The sequence below is a fragment of the Triturus cristatus genome, chromosome 2_2, assembly GCF_964204655.1.
Source record: "Triturus cristatus chromosome 2_2, aTriCri1.1, whole genome shotgun sequence".
In the NCBI taxonomy this organism is placed as follows: domain Eukaryota; kingdom Metazoa; phylum Chordata; class Amphibia; order Caudata; family Salamandridae; genus Triturus; species Triturus cristatus.
The window spans coordinates 504,360,547-504,382,081 of NC_140582.1; the positions used below are offsets into that span (position 1 = coordinate 504,360,547).

Here is a 21,535-nt window from a genome sequence, read left to right on the forward strand (position 1 = left end):
AGTATGTCTTTAATGTCATTAGTCACTACAGAAACACCACCTCACTGAGAGCATAACTACACTGACCCAACCCTAAACATAACTCTACTCTTACCTAACCCTGGCTCTAACTTTAGATTTAACACTTACCAAAACCCTAACACTTTCAATCATGCACTCAACGCTTGATATTTGTTTGGTATACCTATCCTATTTGTTATCACTTCTTTATATTAAAATGACTGAGTATCGAGAAATAGTTTTCTATAGTAGGATTTCCAGATTTAGTTCTTAGAAAAGTAAGCTCCTTGCACCAACTGTGTCAGTGACAATAATGGTTTGGAATGAATGGTCTTTCAACCTCTGAGTAAACAGAGTAGCATCTACTGTCAGATATCTGGTATGGTTGAATTGATTGTGAGAATCACAAACTATCTCACTTTCTATTCATGTGAATTAGTTACAGAGTGGAATCATAGCATGGATAAGCAATTCAGAATTAGGAGTCCAGGTGAAAAAGAAATTACCTTAAAACAGCATAACAGTGCTAATGAAATTGGCCGGAGGATAATTTAATTAGCACATTTCAAGTAATCCAGTATTCTTAATAAGTGGGGACGGGGCCAGGCCAGCAAACAACATGGCTACCTGTGGGCAAAACGCCATGGCCTGAGAGAATGTCAGTTAGATAAAAAATGTGGTAAAGGAGACTATAAACTGTGGGTCACATGGCGCCAAGCTGACAGAAGCAGAAGAGTGAATGGGGTAGCTGAGATTTGGCTGATGATGGGTTACTAGATGGTGAAATTGGCCTGATGGCTGGACGGCGCCTGGGAAACAAGATGGCGGCCATGCTGGAGAGCTACTGGATTGCCGACTGTGGTAAGTAGACCATGGAGGGAGGATGCCTCGGCTGATGACTGCAGCCTAGTGGATGGAATGGTTACACCAGGAGGAGTGCAGATGGTGAGTGGAGCTTATTGCGACCAAGACTTCAGGGCCAGGCACGGCTTGGCGGCTGCATTGCTGCCGATGTGGTTCTGGTTCGTTGAACATTGGGCATGTCTGCCACTGAATGGCTGCTCCTGCCATTAGGCTCACCCTGCTGACTTGGGATCAGAGCTTAGCCCACTGCGAGTGGAACACTGACCCAAGTAAGAAGGAGATGTGGTGGGAAGGTGGCCCCCTTGTGGGCCCCGTAATCTGGCTCTGGATACTGGGGACATCATAATCTGTACAGCAGCACCTCCACTGCACATAAAAGTCAATGGCATCTATTGCTGACACGCCCCTCTGCTGTTGTAGTAACTAGTTTGTTGGGCTGGGACTGCTCGTGTCACCCGAGATTGCTGAGGTGAGGCTGGTCCCATGACTACCATACAACTGGCAGCCTATAGTAACTCCATGGGCCCCCCGGACCTGCTGCACACTTTGGAGGGGTAAGGGTGATGGTAGCCTGTGGGATCCACTAACTTGTCTCTGGGCATCCTGGTATATACTGCTGGCTATGCCCCTGGTGTCATTGAGAACGCTTAAAGCCCAGAGATGGCCAGCTGACACTGCCTCTCCTGAGATATAAACAGAAGCTCTGAGTAAGGAACCATCAAACGTGATACAGTATGTTTACATACTGCCAATCAGCTATGGGGAAAGCAACAGACCCCAAGCAGTTGAAGGTGCCGTTTTAGTCCAGATGAACTTGTAAGCAGTCTCTGTGTTGAGAATGCTGGACCACCCACAAACAAGCGATACCAATGCTGACATGAAAATCATCCTTCAAAGCATGCTGCACAGCCTACAGAAGACAGATACATTGAACTTATGAATGTCAATATGGCTATAAGACTAGACAAACAGGTGAGTTCTATAGCTGAGACAGAGCAAAGGATCTCAGCTGTGGGAGATACACAAGACACAGCCAAAGAGACAATGCCCAGAATGGATAAAGTGCTCTCACTCATTTAGGCCAAAAACAAGGATTTGGAGGACCGTTCAAGAAGAAACAACATCCGCATTGTAGGAATACCTGAGGCTACAATGAAAACATTTGTTGAAGACATGCTCAGCATGCTCTTTGGGCCACACTGCTTTTCCGAACTGTTAATATTAGAGCGGGCACACGCTTACTGGCAACTTGACCATCCCCCATTACTCCACCCAGAACTGTTATTACTAGGATTCTTAAATGACTGAGGACTGAAGTTGGCTACTGAGAAAACGGATATATAATACCAAGGCTGCAAGATCTTGCTCTATCCTGATTTTACTCTGGCGGTACATGAGGCACAGAGGGTGTTTGCCACAGTCAAGAAAAAAACGAACCCAACTAAAAATAATTAATGTCATTCTCTACGCAATAAACATCTGTTATTCAGCACCAAGATACCTTTCTGGGTGAACGTGCGCTTTACAAATTCACATGTTATGTTACCCTGCAAGATTGCGGATCATGGGGGCGTGGCCGACCACCGGAGAAGATGGTCACCGGCTGAAGCAGCTCCGATAACCACCACCCTTTCCACCTAAAATCCGACCATTAATCCAAGCGCCGTTGGCTTGATTTTCTAGCCAGGGCTCAGTGAGGGTGCCGGAGCGGATTCCCGGTGCCGGATTTGCTGATCCGACACCCAGGAGAGGAGACCGCAGAGTGCGGGCCGAGCGCTCTGTCAGTTCTCAAGATGAAGCTACCTCAGCAGGCCAGCAATCCCATGAACTAAGGGGCCAACAAAGCAGCGGCTGCTCAACAGATACTGGATTGAGCGCGCTGCACGACAGACCGGGCCACAGTCCCCTTGCACTGAGGAGGTTCCCGAGGGCAGAAGCGGATGTCTCCAGGCCTGACTCCCCAGCCGCCTACACAGAGTGTGATTGTTTGCTGCGTGGGGCGAACCTGAGGGACGATGCACGGGTGCAGCCCAGGGCAAAAACACACCCGCCGGATATCCAAGAGAGTCTCCGTGAAAACCCCGGCAGAGGCAGATACAGTTCTTGCGGCGAATAGAGATAGATGCACCGCCCGCAGATTAATACATTCTTGGCCCTCGAAATCGACATATTGTGGTCCTACGAGGAGCTATCCACCCACCTGAGGCGTGTCTTAGGCACAAAGTGAGAGCAGCGAGGTGAGTGTGTGCTGCCCCTGGGGCTGCAGGGGGGCTTGGACTTTGGGTCACACCTCCCAACCCTCCTTTTTTTCTTCCTTTTCTGGGACTCATAACAGACCCCGTGTTCGGAGACCCTTGCTCTGGTCTCCTGCCCCACAAGGCCAAAGGCTACTATTGACTGCCAGCAGAGTGAGGGCGTTAAAGACTCCCATCTCACCAGAATCACAGCAGTTTGTGCTTCCACCTATACCCTTGTGGCTGTGGGTCTCTCCTCCTACCCTTCCACCTGTGACAGTGTAGTTCACTGTCACCTAGACGTACCAAAATCCGGCTACGCTCTTGGAGACCTACATCCGGAGGTATATCTCCAGTATATGTACGGAGGCCAGCAGGTACTCAGGTTTGGCGGAATCCAACGGAGAGGCGGCGGTGACTACCTCCACTCCTCCTCCCACCTTGGACAAGCACAGAGGTTACTTCACCAGACTGCTAAGATGATAGGCAGAAAAAACGCAAAAGTGTTCCCACCAAACTAAGATAAATATGCCCTTATCAGGGGTTCAGAAACCCAGGATAATTCCCATGATCAGTACACCTCTGAAACTCCTCAAATACCGGAAGAGGCTCCTTTATCCCTTCAGGACATAATGGCCGCTATACAGGGAGTGCACACAGCCCTAGAAGCCTGTATCGACACAGCCAGGTCTGAGATCTCCCTGATGACAGCAGATTTTCGCAACTTGGGTACAAGGGTCAAGGAGGTGGAGGACTCAACAGTGCAGTTGCTGCAGGACACAAAGTGCCTTAAGGCGCAGGTAGGGGAACTTGAGGCATCAAATAAGCTCCTGGAAGAGCGCCTGGAGGACTCCGAAGGAAGGTCCCAGTGGATTAACATATGAATTTTAGTCCTTGAACGCATGTAGGAGCCAGCTGCAGACCTATTTGTAGAAGATCTCATTCTCAAACACCTTCAACCAAGTGGTCTATCCAAGTTCTTCTCTGTAGAGAGAGCGCACAGGGTGCCTGGGGGCAACCCTCGCCAAGGGGCCACTCCCCGCCCCCTGATTACAAGCCTTTTCCATTTTAGGGATCGCAATTCTATCCTTCAGACAGCTCGCACTGCACTGCCGGTACTGTATGATAATGCACACATTACCTTCTTTCCGGACTTCATGTTGAAAGTCCAAAGGCAGAAGCAAAATTTCCTAGAGGTAAAAAAGGCCTTGAGGGAGAAGGATGTAAAATAGTCAATGCTCTTTCTGGCTAGGCTGTGAATAGACTCTAAAGGCAAGGTCTGGTTCTTCACCACTCTGGAAGAAGCCTGGGAGTGGCTTGAGGGATGGAGGCCGATCGGGGGTACTAGGCGAGGTGCACGCAGAGGACAGCGACTGCGAGGCCAGAGAGTGACAACCAACCAAGGTGAGGGAAAGCCTCAGGTGGAGCATGAAGGAGAAGAGCACCAACAAGAGGTCTGAGAGATGCAACGACTTATGCTCTGTGACTGGCGGAGTCTGAACTTGGAGGCAGTCTCTGAGATAGTCATGGGGGGGAGAGTTTTCAATATGTGAGTGGGAGAAGGGCTATGATATGTTGTCGCCAGATCAGGCCGGACTCAGTATGGACTGTTTTTCCCTGCCTCCCCCCCCCCCCGGGATGGCTCAGGGGCGGGGAAGATGTTTTGGGGGGACCCACTGCAGACCCTCACAATACAGTCAAGGAGTCCATTCAATCTGAAGTTGATGGCGCTACACGCTATTTCAGGTACGGGGATGCGTGATGGGGCGGGAGGGACGACTTATGATTATCTAAGTTAGTATGTTGGGTTGGGGCGACAGGCACTCTGCAGATTTGGGGGGCGGGCAGTTTTAAGTCCGTCATGCAGGGAGGCGGGGGGTCTTTTTGTGTTTGGTTCAGTCTTCACTCAACAGGGCTGGGTACAGTTGGGAAATGCTGGGAGAGTGGGAAGAGAAGTGCTGTCTTTCCCTCGCTTTCCTTAGATCCCTTGCCATTAGGTCAGAGGGCTAGGATGTGCTATGACTCACTAACAATCCTACCATTGACGTGGCTGCACGGCATGCAGAAATACAGCTTGAAGAGGCCCGAAGAAGGGGGCGGGGAAAACCACCGTACCTTGATAAATGACCACAAGAACAGAAACAAGCATCCCGGAGCTCCGTCTCCTGTGTTGGAATGTAAATGGGTTAGGGACAAAATTAAGCTACTAGTGTCACAATACATCAAGCAACACTCTCCGAATGTCATCCTCTTGCAGGAGACACACCTCTTAGGTAATGCCTGCAAGGCACTGAACCTTCTGGGGCCACAAAATGCTGGCACATGCAGGATACACTTCTAGCTCCCGGGGCACAGGAATTCTCCTTAGAAAGTCTTTTCCTCTCTCGATTGATAAGGTCTGGATAGACTTGCAGGGCAGATATGCAGCTCTGGCAGGCATGTGGGAGCAAGAGAAGATTAATGTTATCTCTGTGTGTGTGCCACCATCCCTACACAATACCATCCTCCCCGATATTGGCACGCTCATGCTCAAAATGCCAGAGGCCGAGTTCCTGATAATAGGAGATTTCAATGTGGCACTTCAGATCGCTTTCCACACAGACAGGTTCCCCCTTCCGGGATACACTTGACAGGGTTTTTGGAAGCTCTGGGAATGATAGATGTCTGGAGAACTCTCAACCCCTCAGCTCACCATTTTACATTCCACTTCGGAGCCCATGGCAGTATGTCCGGTATTGATTTTTTAATTTCATCAGCCTCCTTTTTGTTGAATTTCCAAGAGGTACGATACCTGGATAGAGGTATATCGGACCACTCTCCGGAATGGGCAATGTATGGCAGGGGTACTCCACAGGAAAGAGGCACATTCTCTATAAATCCATGGTATTTGAGACTCCCAAATATCAGGGATGAACTCATAAAACAAATAACTCTCTACTTTCAAGAGAATGAACATTCAGTCACCTCCTCAATGACACTGTGGGGAGCCTTCAAGGCCGTAATTAGGGGTCAAGCTCTGGAGCGGATGGTGGGACACAGAAGGGAGAGATACGCTAAAGTAGAGGCACTAGAACAGGAAATCCTGGATTTGGGGGCCCAGTAGGTGGATCCAGCACATATGGACATGCGCCACAATCCTCGTCTAAAACAGCAGGAATATCAAGACATAGTTACGAAAGCGGCTAGTATAAAATATAGTGATACACAGCATCGGATATAAGAACTAGGAGATGGGACAGGCAAACTACTGGCCTGGCTGGATAGACGGGACCGGGCGAGATGCTGGGTAGCGGCGCTCGAGTTCGCAGATGGTCAATCCTTAAGTGATCCACAAACCATTGCAGACAAATTTGCAACTTACTATACTGAACTCTACTCCTCTAGCATGGCTAGCTCTGAGTAGGGAGCCTTGGCTTTTATAGCTGTTAGACCACTCCCTCTCCTTGCTCCAGATGAAGTAGCATCATTGGACAGCGACCTCACGGAGGAGGAAGTGCTCCAGGCCATCCGAGCACTACAATCGGGAAAGGCAACAGGAACCAATGGTATGCCCATAGAATTATACAAACTGACGGCATCCACCATAGGTAAGAGACACACAGATGATGGACGGAATGCAGAGCAAATCAAATCTTCACCCCCAGTCAATAGACCTGGGTTAAATCCATTTTTCATTTGCTCGCCATGCCACCCCAGTTTAGACACAGTCATATGCAAATCAGTCTTGACCATGTGTCTCATGGGAACAGTCCAGACCGAACTGCCAAGCCAGGTCCTCCCTGGACCGGTAACAAGCATCCTAAGACGAGTTTCAGGGAATCACCCCTCATCAGCCAGGCTAGCTTGAATCCAGTGGCTAAGTGAGCCCGGGACCCATGTCTGGGCATACCCGGTGCACTTAGGGCGAGAAAGCAAAAGACAGACAGATAATGGATGGAATGCAGAGCAAATCAAACATTCACCCCCACCAATAGATCTGGGTTAAATCCATCATTCTTTTGCTCACCATGCCCCCCAAGTTTAGACCCAGCCATATGAAAACCAATCTCGACCCAGTGCCTCATGGGAGCAGCCCGACCGAACTGCCGGGCCAGGCCCTCCCTGGACTGGAAACAAGCATCCTCGCTATGACTGTTGTATTCGCAACTGCTGGCACAGGTAGTGGTGAACGGCAGTAAATCTAGAATCTTTTCCCTCCATCGGGGAACTAGGCAGGGCTGTCCTCTATCCTCTTTCATATTTGCACTGATTCTTCAACCACTGGCAGCACGGATCAGAGGAGATCCACTGATACAAGGTCTGCATTGGACGGAGGGGTGGGAAGACAGAATATCACTTAATGCCAATGACATTCTCCTCTGCGTAGACTCCCCTAGATCATCTATTTCTAGACTGATGAATATCTTTTTAATTTTCAGGGAATATTCCGGATTCCGAATCAACTGGTCCAAATCAGTAACTGCATGGACCGACACCTCGACTCCCTGAGGAATGCGAGACGGAATGAAGTTTCCGGTACCTAGGCATTTACATTAAAACTGACTCTGACATATTCGCAGCCAAAAACTTACAAGTCCTACTGATACGCCTTAAAAGCGATGCCCGCCATTGGAGATCACTTCCACTGACTCTATTGGGAAGAGCCGCAAGTTTTAAAATTATGGCATTGCCCCGCTTTTTATATTTGTTACAAAACACCCCCTTCCCGGTACCTGATGCATATGTTAAGGTAATAGACAGTGAGGTGAGAACTCTGTTATGGAATGAGGGCTACCCCCGCATTGGGCTGGCTTAACTGATGAGAAGGTGGTACGAGGGGGGATAGCATTACTGGATCTACAATCATATTATAGGGCAGCACAACTGACGACCATCAATCACTGGGTCCACCAGCCTGAGGAGAACCCAGCCTACCGTATGGACCGCCTGGTCCTACAGCCGGGAGGATATTGTCGTGGACTTTACACCAACCCCTTGCACCTCCACTTGGAGGGACTGACAGCACTGACGATCGATCTCTGGCATGAAACCCTACGAATGTTAGGATGGGAGGAGGGTTATATCCGTGCCACCCCCCTGTGGGACTCCGAACTCCTTGGTACTATGGCGAAGAGGCAGGGAATCGATAAATGGGACTTGATAGGAATATCAACTGTAGGAGATTTGTGTACTACTGAAGGGATAATAAAGTTTGTGGACCAGCAAAAAACCTATGACCTCTCTTCCTCAGAGACCTTCAGCTACTTGCAAATCTGACACGCTCTCTGAGCGGCGCTCCCCACAGGAGAAAACCTGCCCGAGTCGTCCCCTCTCGAAAACAGATCACTGGAGGAACACCTCACTAACAAAGCAATCTCTCTAGTGTGCCGAAAGCTTATGAATAATTACCCTGATACTTGAACCCATCTCAGGAGAATGTTAGGAGGCAGACCTGGGTGACCTGCAGGAGGAGGATTGGTCGGAGGCCTTAGCATCGCCACAAGTGGTTGCTATCTGGCTACGTTTCTGCTTAGTGAAAATAAAAATACTTCACAGGGTCTAGGTCTCCCGAACCATACTGGTAAAAATGGTAGGCAACCAGATGCAGACTGTCTCAGTAAGTGTGGACAAGTGGGTACATTCTTCCACATCCTCTGGGGTAGCCCTGTGGTCCAGGCCTTCTGGAGGGCAGTGATAACTTGCATAATTTTTGGGAGTGTCCATGTCCTCTTCGGCTAAATGGTGTCTTCCTAATGTTTGGGAGGCCATAGACTTGACGAGAGCTGAGCAAACATGGGTTACTCTGGGTATGATGGTAGCCAAACTCATCATAGCGCAACCTTGGAGGGCAATCCTTGCCTTTACCCTAGAATGCTGGAAAAGAGATTTGGACCAATGCATGGTAGCCGAAAAAACATAGTATGAAAGTAGAGGATGCCCCCAAAAGTGGGAGAGGTTCTGGGGGAAATGGAATCAGTATAGGGGAAGCCCATGCACCCCCCTAGAAATACTACACAAAATTCAATACTAAGGGGGAACACTTTGTGATCCAGGTTGTTGAGAATACTGCATTCAACTGTCTACAAGGGAAGAGATAGACACTGATTGCTAAATTCTCACCAATTGCAATATACTGTAATACCAGTAATGTGATGACTGTGTTGTTGTTAATGAACAGAAAGTTGTTGTTTTTTTATTGCAGATCACGCATCGCATCAAACAGCTGATCTTCAAAGATCCTCAACAGGCTATGGCATTTCTGAAAAAGGTGAAGGCAACTGGCAGACGAACGACTACCAATCGCAACACCGGAATGAACGGTGGCTGTCTCATAGGCTGGTGTATCTGGGGCGGGCATTGCTGAGCAGTCGTCGTGCAGAGTCTCAGCATCATATTTCCAAACTCAAGATGCACATTCCTCCCGGTCACTCCCACTACTATAACTGTCTCTATAACAAGTTTGGCTTCCCCCATACGGTAAACTCCAGGGTTTTTAATTTGGTTGTTGAAGAGTTTTTGAGAATATTAAGAAAGTTGTATAATGAAGTAAGTGGTGGGAGGGCAACTGGAAGGCATGCTGCATTTCGCCAGCAAGTTCAAGGGGCTGGTGTTGGGTGGAGGTGGAGGGGGAAGGGACGACTGCAACATAATTGTGTATCGTTGACCTAGGAGGGTAGGCACTCACAGTTACAACATCTGCTGGAATAAATACAGAACTCACTACACAGACACCCACACAACATCTGCTGGAATAAATACAGAACTCACTACACAGACACCCACCCAACATTTGCAGTCAATCGCTTATCTGAATTGCTATGGATTCCTAAACAGGTAATCACTTTCCTAAATTGGAATGTGTGAGGGCTGATCAGCTCCAGAGAAAAGTCAGAGCCTACACGCAACGGCACCATGTCAACATACTCTACTTATAAGAGACACACTGCACCCCTCAACGACAAAAAATATATTTATGCACTGGACCAGCCCTTCCTATACATCCATCTACTAATCATATGTAAGGAGTGTGGCATTTTAATTAGGGTGTACATCGCATTCAGTCTCAACTCAGTAGATGACCCTAATGGCCGATATATTATTATTCGGGGAGTCCTGGAGGGTACCCAGGTTACTATGGTTAATACCTATGGCTTACACATGGACGACCAGACATTCGTCATTGAGGTATAGGGAGAAATATAAGAGCTAAAAGGGAAATCCATAATCTGGGGAGGGAATTTCAATGTAACCCTGAAACCGAGCATGGACAGTTCACAGCCTGAAATGAGGCAACATACCTTGGTTGCCAGAGTAATACAAGGCTTCATAAGGGACTGTAATCTTTTAGATGTCTGTGGGCTGATACATATGGCCATCAGGGTATGCACCTGTTACGCAGGGGCCTACAATAAGAGGCCCAGATTAGACAATTGGCTCACCGCTAGGGAAGTAGGCACCTAGCACATCCATGTAGAATGCTTAGCGCGTACACTCTCAGTCCATCCACCAGTACTATTGAGACTAGCACTGTCAGGCACCCACTGAGGCGAAAGATTCTAGTGCCTCTCTCCGCAAGTTTTTTTGAATGCAGGATTCAGAGACGAAACATGTACAGAAATACAGACTTACTTTGAAACTAACCAAGGATCAGTGAAGGAACATGCCACGCTATGGGAAGAATTCAAGGTAGCGCAGAGAGGTCACTTCATAGTCAAACAACATGGGGTCCTCACGGCACTGCAGCAGCATCGGTCAATCCTTGAACACAACATTAAACAGCTGGAATTCGACCTTGTTACACATGATTGGCAACACCACTAGGGCCAGAATAAAAGAAAGCATTACCGAATACATGAGGTGAGAACCTGCAAGACCAACTACTTAGGGAAAGTCGCGAATGTCAGAGCATATAGAGAGATGGGACGACCCAGGAAAACTCTGGCAACTATATTAAAAAAAACCTGGGAAATAACATTGCCTCAATTACTGCTGACTCTAGGGAAGTAAGAAATGACAGAGAGATTATCATTGATGAGTTCCTACAGTATTATGGGAAGCTGTGTGCATCTTGTAAGCTCTACAACCTCGGTAATATACATGACTACCTATCAGACATCAATTGCTTAGTTTAATACTGCTCGTAGGGAATTTCTGGCAGACCTGATAACTATAGATCGAATTTAAGTTGCAATCTACACTTGCCTAATGGAAGGCTCCAGGCTCAGTCGGCCTTTCCACCGAGCTGTGAAAAAACCTATGCTGACCTGCTGGCCCATCGACTGTTCGATGTATATGAAGAAGATGTAGATAAAGGATGCCTCCCTCCAACAATTAGGGAAGCCATATTGGACAGATGTGAATACTGTCGTTCTTAAGCCTTGATTAATTGCAATGCTAAGTTACTGGCTGGGGCATACCATGCCGCTGCTGACCAAGCTGGTGCTATCCGACCAGGCGGGATTTGTTCCTGGATGATCAACTACTCACAATTTATGCACTCTGTTTGTGCAGCTACTACGTCAGACAACTCAAGAGACCAATGCCACCAAAGCGTTTGACTCACTGGAGTGAGAATATTTTTTCACAGTCCTGCCGAACATGGGTATGCCACATCATATTTGGCGACCATTCAACTATTATATACCAAGCTGGTTGCAAAGCTATGTATGAACGGTAGAATCTCCTCATCAATAGAAATAGCTCGCAGAACTAGGAAGGGATGTCCTCAGTTGCCGCTGTTGTTCAGAATGGCCCTAGAACCACTGGCAGCTAAACTATCACAATATTATGTGCAGTGTGCCTGTGTTTTAGAGAGAGGCCCCTCCAGATCTCTCACTATGAGGATAATTAGCACCAATAAAAACGAGATGCTCAGCTATGGGACTTCCATAACCCAGATGGATGGGCAAATTGATGGATGGCTGAAGCTGCCACTGTCGATGGCTGGTGGATTGGGCTTAACAAAAATGACAATGCTCCCGACGTTTTTATATTGTTAACATACCCATCCCATTGAATAAAAGCTTATTTCACATGAACATCCTTACTTACCAGACTAGCTTGGGGGGTAGGAAACCCAGAATATCCTGTACACACCGACCTTACCTTTTAAACATGGAGGATGCCCTGCTCCTAATATTGAACTTTATCATCATGTGTGTACTGTATGCATTCACCGAAGTATGCAGCCCACCTGGAGGTGGAAAGGGACTTTTGCACATCCCACTCCTCTGGCTACCGCCCTTTGAATGGCACCTCAACCATAAATATTGTAACATGATTCCACTGAGCGAACGATTCTTTCTATGTTCCCTGCCCACCCCAAGCCCCCGTCCTCTCTTTTCCCCCACAGTGGACAATGAAGAACAATGTTCATGTACATTTATAACATATACTGGTTTGTGTACGTTTATTACCCTCCTACTCCAGGATCACTATATTCTGTACAACTCTGCGCTGTTTAAAATTTAATAAACAGAATTAAAAAAAAAATAATAATAATTCATACTGTGTCTATGGCTGTGTGTAGAATGGACGGTGGGCAAGGGTCACGAGAGGCTTCTGATTTACAGGATAGGATGCCCGGTCGCAATTGACGGGAGGGTGTTAATTGTAACGCTGTCAGAGTGATCTGAGAAGCGTCAGTGGTACAGTATAGCTGAAGTTTGACTATCAGGTTAGTGGAGTAGGAAGGCGTGAACACCCACTGGTCGGTCTGAATTTTTTCCTACAAAAAACCTTGCAGATGGGTGGGGACAGAGATAAGTTGTGAGAGACCTGTTATTTTTCAAGTATCTGTGAAATTGGCCACTTCTGGGTTGTGTGAGTTGTTAAAATGATAATTGAAACTGCCTAGAATAATTAAATGTTGGTAATCGAGAAAGAAGGGGGCAAGTGCCTCTCCAAAAGATGTCAGGAAAATAGTTCCTGAGGCCGGGGTCGGTATTGTAGGCAGCCAGCAAAAGAATATGAGGGAGTAATTGTAAAACAGAAGCCTTATGGGTCATTTGTCAGAGAAAGGTGGGAGAGAGAAATATCTGGCAGCACCCCTGGCAGATGCCACATGGGAATACTGCTGGTCCCAGACAGGTGAGCTTCTACCCAGCAGAAGAATACGGTGAATATACTTTAGATATCTAAATTGTATATATTACACCCCATTGCCACTGCACAAAAGGGGGCCTGTGAGCGGATCATAACTGTGAAAGGTGTGATGCTCCTGAGGCAGTGTCCTGCACCTAGCTTGGGAATGCAAAGGAGGGCAGTCCTTCTGGCACAACATCATGCATCAAATCACAAATGTCAATATTGAATGAAATCCAGATTGCGCTCTCTGGCTGAATTAAATCGATGCCCCATATGGACTGGAATTTTAGTGCTCTGGTGCTATTGCTAGCCAAGTAGCTGGTGACTAAACATTGGGGCCCGCGTCAGGCTCCCACTCTCAGTCAATGGCGGATGGACCTAATGTATTGCAATGACCAATTAGATAAATATGCTGAACTTTTACTAGAAACTTTCCGCCCGAAGAACAAATGAGCACAGTTTCGTACTTTCCTGCTTAGCGATGCATATGTAGCGACTTGTTAGAGTCCTAAGAAAGAATGCATCAGCGACAGGAATGTTGAGTGCAGATAGCATGGTAGAGTGTAGCTGTATAACTTTGAAATTGAACAACAAAATGTTTTAAAAAAGTAATTGTGACTTAAGTGAAATTCAGGTGTAATTACTGGGCACATTTATCTCTAATGTATCTGTAAGAAATTGAAGTATCAATTGAGGGAGGTAAGTGTCCACCTTAAGTAATGATCACAATCCTTGTCAGAGTGACCCCTCAAAGTCAGAGGGCAATGTGCAAAGTATTTATGCAGTACCGAAACAGTAATAACGTCAACATTAAAAACAATAAAATCCCAAACCGAGTTGGAAAAATAGAGTAAAATCTAAGAAATAAAATGAGAAAAATGCAGTATGGAGAATCAGAGACATGAACTATTAAAGTTGCAAGTAGGAATAACGCAAGAAGAATAATTATCTTCCACAGATCCAGTAGTATTCTAAAAGGGGCTGCCTACAGGTGCCACATTAGTGCATTGCACAAGCTAGTGGGTCGAAATGACGGTTGTCATGCCCTAACCAATGGGGTAAACGTTTCTGTTCTAAATCCTACCCTACCTTTGAACATTGTCAATATGATGAAAGTCTTTGGTCACACTAACCTTGGGCTCTAGGTTCTGGGGGGTGAGTGTGGGGAGGGTACTATGGTAATCCTAATAACCTCTTGCATCTAACACCACATCCAGTTTGAAGCAGCCATGGTACTCCCAATAAACCCAGAGACACAGGTCAGGCAGAAAAAAAGCTGTGTTTTTCAACAATCTGACAGTGGATGCACACAAAATGTTTTAGCACCTGGTTTCCCTGCTTTAAAGTGTGACCCGAGTGTTATATGTAAACCCAGAAGATCTGTCAAGCAGGCTTTCATGCTCAAGAATGATTTGACACCGTAATGTCAAAAAGGATGGTCACAGTGATTAGAGCCTGCCTAGCTAGGGGGACAAAGGACAGGCACTGCCTAGATGTCAGGGAACATTTGTTGTGATAGGGGAGGTGTCTTTGAAGTTAATTACGTTCCTGGGCACATGCCATTGGCCATTCTGTCAAGGTAACAACAACTCCTCCTCACAACCAAGGCCTTTGCCCTGCTCTAGGATCAGTTTTTACACCTCATCAAGGGGGCTATTAAGTTGCCAGATGTCAGCTGAAGTGTATGCAAATGGGTTTCCAGAGTCCTCAGAAAGTAAAAAGGTAACTTTCTAAAATTATCTTTTTTCTAAATAGTTATTAAAAATTCAATTTTACCATTTACATGAATTATGGATAACTATTAAAGAGAGTATTTGAATTATATTTCCAGCTGTTTACTAACAGAAGTCAGCATTATTAAATGGAATAATGTAACCCATTGGAACAGCTAGGCTTGCTAGAGTGAAAATAGCTTTTGGGGCTTGTTCTCTGTAAGGACATGCTTATAACATTAAACTTTTTCATGACCTGTTTTTTAAATACCATGCATCCTACCCTATGGGCAATAAGACCTACTTAAGGGTCATGTGTAAGTATTTAAAAGGAAAGGTTTGATCTCTCAAAAGGGATTACTTTGACAGGTTGAATTTGCAGTTTTAAACTGCAACAGCCAGACTACAAATGGCAGTACTGCAGTCATGTTTGTACTGTGACTGTAATGAGTGGCACAATGGATGCTAGAGTCCACTAGCCACATTTAACTTACAGGCCCTGTGTACATTTTGTACCATATACAAAGTACTTATAGTTAAGTGACATATGCCAATTAGGAGTATGGTTAGTAGGGGTAAAGTGCACATAGTTCTGCAGCCAGCAAAAATAGTGTCGGCAAAAATCTGAAGTACATCACACAAAAGATTGTCATTTCCATATCAATTTGGAATGGAGGTGTTTGTATGAGTTTGAACAATAAACATTTGATTTGACTATTTCTTGATTCTCCGTTTTTTCAATACAAAGAAGACATACAAAGCAGTACACAAAATTGAGGAACAATTGTCTCTGGTCATAGGACAAACAATTATGTGGTACTGTGCCAGCGCACCTGGGGTACGCTAACACATGAACCCAAATAACCACATATTGAGCTCAAATCATTCAATCAACCTACCCTATGTCTCATCCTAACCTTACAGGTTACTTAACACATAACCTAATTACATACCTGAATACTAACCCTAATTCAAGCACTCACTCCACTGTAAACTTAATATCAGCCTTAGGCAAAAACCTAATCCTAATCTAAACTACAGCTTAATCTAAACGGTACCTTTCGCCTGGCTCTTACCCTAACCCTCTTACCTTGATCATCGTTAATGTTGTTTTGTCAATGTAGCAGTGCGTAGATGTAGTAGTTTTGTAGGCAGCTATATGTGTCGATGTAGCGACTATTACAACAGTAGCAGTATGCCAACATAAATCACACATCATAAAGTAATGACAAGAGTGTGCTTAAGCAGTGAGCATACTGGAAATGGACACTCACAAAACAATATTCCTTGCAACCTAGGAGAAATGTTAAACCACCCTAGTGAAGGTTTGTAAACAGTATCACAAGGTTGGTGGCACACCAAGAAAGTCTGAATTCAGTAATATCAGAATTATAACAATTGTCATAAAAAGGATCAAAAAAGAAGTACATGCGCAAATTTTAATAACTGTCTAGGATTTCAATTGAATAGACAGATTTTAGTACAACTGTATTTTGTAAAGTAGTGCATAAGTCATTAATCCAACAATTAAAGCAATAGAGTTCATAGAGAGGAGTTAACTGAATCTAGATCTACATTTATAAAAACAAAGAGCCTAGTTGATTGAATCAAGACCCATGTTTAATAGGACTGCAGCTTAAATAATATGTATTCAAGCCATATAGAGTTCATAGAATCTAGATTCTTGAATCAAGGCAAGTAATTAATCAAAAGAAAAAAGCTAACAGGATTCATCCATGCACTGACCTTTATCAAGGCATTACAATGACATAGTTATTTGTGAACACTGTTATTGATAATGGAAAATTTGGTCTGGATAATTAAAGATATTAGTCTGTCGCTTATTGTTATGTAGGAAAAAAGCAAGACAATTTAGTAAATTAACGAGGCCAAAGTGTATTGACTAAAGCGGTAGTTGGCAAGATCCTCCAGTCTCAAGAATGTCAGCAATTCACTTTCAATGTCTAGTGAAGAAGCTCACTTCATATTGTGAATATGAACAGGTCACTGATTTCCAAAATTAAACCCACATATCTGGTTCACTTTGGTTCACTACGGCACTCATACAGTGTGTACCTCACCTCACTAGCATATATGCACACATCCATGAGCATAGAGTCTCGGTGCTAGGATTGCGGGATCACAGTTAACAGTAGAACTTTGTGTGAATGGACCAGTAGGTTATCATTTATGTGACACGGGTAAAAGCCCTGATCACACTGGAATAGCTACAAAAGATGGAATGCGGTCTCCCTCATATTACGCGTGAGTCCTTCTGTCATCACTGAGGGCTCGCTTGCTGCACATCTTTAAGTCCAGGACAGGTCCAAGATTAGTTGCGAATTATTTGCAGGGACACCCCCCCCTCCCCCCCCCCCTGAAACTGGAGTACCAGATACTCAGACTTATGGCAAGACACACAACAATACACAATAGAGTGCAAGTTTCCATCCCAGCAGAGGATATCTAGTCGCTCTCTCTTGTCCATTCTCCTTCCCTCAGGTCTACTGCTGATCGGCAAAAGTATCCTTTGCATGATTGTCAGTGGGCTCATGGTAGAGTGGATATGAGTATCAAACCATTGGGTCCAAATTACCAAGTTAGAGCCCACCCTCACACACCGCAACTGATTTGCAACTAAATACAAACCCATAGCGGAATTTTAGAAAATATAGCCAACTGGTCTAACAATAATTATAGATACATCATGGAAAATACACAGAATTTTCTGAAACAAGATAATCCAAAAAAGTGTTTCAAGACTCTCATCACTTGGGATCATAGCATTTCAGCACAGGTACAAAGGCATACATCTTGTAAAAGAGATGAAAATTCTATAATTTTTCTACAAAATGTGTAGTAAAAATGTGTAGTAAACCCCCAGGTAGAATTGACATATTAAGCACCCATGGCTGTAGAAAAGTATTGATATACATGTTCTAAGGCTGAATTACAGAGTCAATACAAACAATGATTAGTCTCATTGGTGGGTTGGTAAATGACTTCGGAATTTTTAGTGACATACAACTGGTTATACTTGATAAAAAGTTAGAAGGTGACACTTACATTGGCGTTTTACAGCTTATGCATGGAATTATGAGATAAAACTACTTACGGTGAAAGGATTAATATTTCCTAAAATTGACAGGAACATTGATGGTGCCCAATGTAATCCCACTGTATGCAAATTTTTTGATGCACCATTTTGAGATGATAAATGCTTTGCTGTGAAGGGAGTGGAAAGCACAAAATGCTATGGCCATGGTTTATTGACAACGCTTGTATTTTCCGGTCAATTATAGAAGAAAATCTAATTGATAACATCAACAAAATTAACTGTTATCATGACACGATTAAATTCACTTTGACTATCAGCTACTGTAATACTAATGTCCTTGGAGTAATAGTTCAGATGATAAAGTGCTTACTACTTCTTAACACAAGAAGAAAACAGATAGGAACAACATGCTTTATTCTGCAACTTTTCATCTACCCATATTTAAAAGGCTCCTCCCTGACTCAACTCATTCGAGTTAAAGCTGTTGTTTCAAAGAACGAGGATTATTCTCTTGAGAGGGATGAAATATTTAACAAATTAATTAACAGAGGATAGTCTAATGATTACACCAGACATGCAAAGGCTAAGATGACAATGGTCAAAAGGAATGACCTTTAGAAAGTAATAAAGGGGAAAATAATTCAATAGATGGTCTGGTATTTTTTTCTAAATTGCCCTCCCAGTTCCATAAAATCAAACATGTCATAAACACTGGGCCCTCCGTCAAAAAGACCCTGTGATAGAGGATTTATTTACTAATAAACCATTCTTTGTTAATATGTATCATCTGTGGAATTAAACAATGTATTAAAAAAGTTCTCTCTACCCAGAAATTAGTATAATTTCAATGCTTTAGCCACAACAATTGTAATAAGGTCTTCAAATCTGAATTCATTTACAATCCACATACAGGAAAACTCAATCAAATTAAAATAATTTGCTCCATGTGAGAGTGATTGATGTGTTTATTCAATTACATGCCCATGTAGGCCCCTAGATATCAGGAAACCAACAGAAAACTGAGAATTTTATGAGGAAAAAAGTAAAAGTAGTATTAGAACAAAGAATGTGTATTCAGTACTCACTAGACACTACATGGGCAATTAACAGAATATTTAAACAATTAAACTCAGAAAAGATGCGTTTTGGATAGACAAAATGAACACAGTGTCTGGATCTTAACAAAAAACAAGAATACCCAACATTCGTTAGCTAAATTACAATGGAAATTTATAATAATCTGAATAGGACATAGTAAAGTCATATGGCATGAACCTCCAGTTACCAGCTTAGAGTGTTCAGCATCCACATGGAAATCCAAAAAGAATGTTTTAAACTCTAAGAATGATAACTAATTTTGGATAGAGAGACTATATGCCAGAAATATGTATTTATTTGACATGCTTCATGTTTGCTTTTAAAGTTTATCGATAAGAGGAACGCTTTTTGTTGGTAAATTTATATTTCTTTTATTAGCTGGCAGGTTTGTAATGCCCCTGAGGAAACATGACTTGGGTGAACTGCATACAGCGGAAAGAAATCAAGATCTGTGAAAAACTCATACTGGTTTTGAAGAAAGTTCATTAAATTGAAATAATATGAATGTGAAAACATTCAAAAGACGAATTCCTACTTAAAGTGGAGTTACATTTTCATTAAAGTTAGTGCAGCATAGCCTAATGAAGCAACCCAGTTAGCATACTGTTGGTTCAATTGTGCCACAGTTGGCTTAGTTATCTAGTCTTCAGCAAAGATCAATTCTAATAAACCTGGAGTGAAACTATTTAAAGGCGAGTGCAGGTGTTATACTAATTACAGTTGATTCCAGAACCCCCTTTAGTTGAGTATTTGATGATGTTACCCCGTCATGCTAGCTGGTATGACTGATATTCAACAGTCTAGTTATCAATTTAAAAGGTGAATTTCCTCAGTTAATTTAAGCTCTACGGGGGATGGGCTCTGGGGTGTTTGTGCTATGTTTGCTGTGAATATGGTTCTATACATTACAAGGGTTTGCCGAATCACCCAGTGGTTACTGTTAAAGAATATGTTTTTAATTTGGTATTATTTAAAACAACTTGCTCTAACACGTAAAATTGAATGATGAATGTATGAATTGTACTGTTAGCATTTCCTTGACTGCAATTTGATCACAATGAGAAGAGTTCTGAAAGACCAACCAACAAGCAAAAAAAAACAAGATTTCCTCGATGTTGAAAGCCTTTAGATGACTTTCTAGGAGATTAACTGTTCGTTTAAATGTTATTGGTGTACAATCTATACTCAATGAAATGCTTGGCAGATCATTGGTCTCCTGTCACACTCATTTGCAAGATGGTTTCTCAGATGTTCACCAATTTAACAATATTCACTAACCTTCAGATCTTGCAAATTAGTAATGCTTCAGTGGTGTGCACAATTTTGTAATACTGGTGCCTGTATTGCTGTGTTCAATGTTTCATGAAATACCCATTTGACTTCTCATGCTATTGATTCCTAATACAAGTTTCACGCCTCGTATATCTGAACCAGTGTCGTTACATCTTATCAATTATGTATGTCCTCTTCTTGTGCTCTATCTTGTATGTTTCTTAAACAAATCTGTCTTTGTGTATAGGAAATCAAATATGCTAGTGTGATTCTACTATTAAAAAAAACCAATATGTATCCTGGGACATCCCTGTTTCATCTCTCACACTATTTCTATACTCTCTTGTCAATACAAACTAACTGAGAGAAATGTAGATTCACAATGCTCTATATGGCTTAATGCTCGAAATCAGTACTCAGGTCATTCAACTCAAACAGCACTTCAATAGATTTCTATTACCGAAGCTAAAAACCCTAAGGTACCCTCTATCTTGTTTTTAAGTAACCATGAACTGCTTTTTACACTGTTTATCACAAAGTTCTTCCGTATCCCCACTTGAGGTATCCAGTGCTCGTCTCATTTCAATTTCTACCCTACCGGAGTTCTCACACTTTTCTTCTCAACTGACGCGCCCACTTTCATCTGTAGCTCCCCTTCTATAACATGTTCCAGAACCTCCGTTCCCAGGTACAACTCCCTTCTTGCTTTCTTTTTTATTAATATATTTTAATTTAGGTACATACAAGGATATTCACCAGTAATACTATTTTCATAAAATTAAATAAAAGAAAGAAAACAGAATGCATAATAAATGTAATCATTATAGACTTCTGAAATACCACACCTCCAATAATGCACTACAACATGTGCAAAGGGGAAAATCAAACATTAATTATAACTAAATATAGATTTCCACATATCAGGGCCTGGAGGAACAAGAGGGACTAACAAAACAGACTAACAAACCACATCAACATAATATTAACACAAACCATTCAAATAAGAAGAAAGAACAGACACATTATGAAATATACATCTAGGCATTGAAAGATCGGCATTTTAGAGACTCAGTCATAAGAGTCTAGACATTATTGAAAATCAGATGTTATCATATAACTTGTGCTTCTATTTTTTCCAAACAAAACTTTAAGATAAATACTAGCAACAATATCATTCCAAGAAGGCATTCTTTATTGAAAGGGTTTTAGTCAGCCCCCAAAAATCAAACCTC

General features: G+C 43.5%; 1 protein-coding gene and 1 long non-coding RNA gene across 3 annotated transcripts in view; one reads left to right on the forward strand and one right to left on the reverse strand.

The window, feature by feature from the left end:
• The window catches only part of LOC146862428 (uncharacterized), a 109,603-nt gene extending 97,034 nt beyond the window's left edge, over window positions 1-12,569 (forward strand). Inside the window, exon 4 of the long non-coding RNA XR_014978443.1 lies at window positions 9,280-12,569. This is a non-coding gene — a long non-coding RNA (uncharacterized LOC146862428). The remainder of the gene's footprint in view (window positions 1-9,279) is intronic.
• ZNF827 (zinc finger protein 827) overlaps window positions 1-21,535 on the reverse strand; it is a 581,455-nt gene that overhangs the window by 550,514 nt on the left and 9,406 nt on the right. The gene's annotated exons all lie outside the window — the stretch shown is intronic.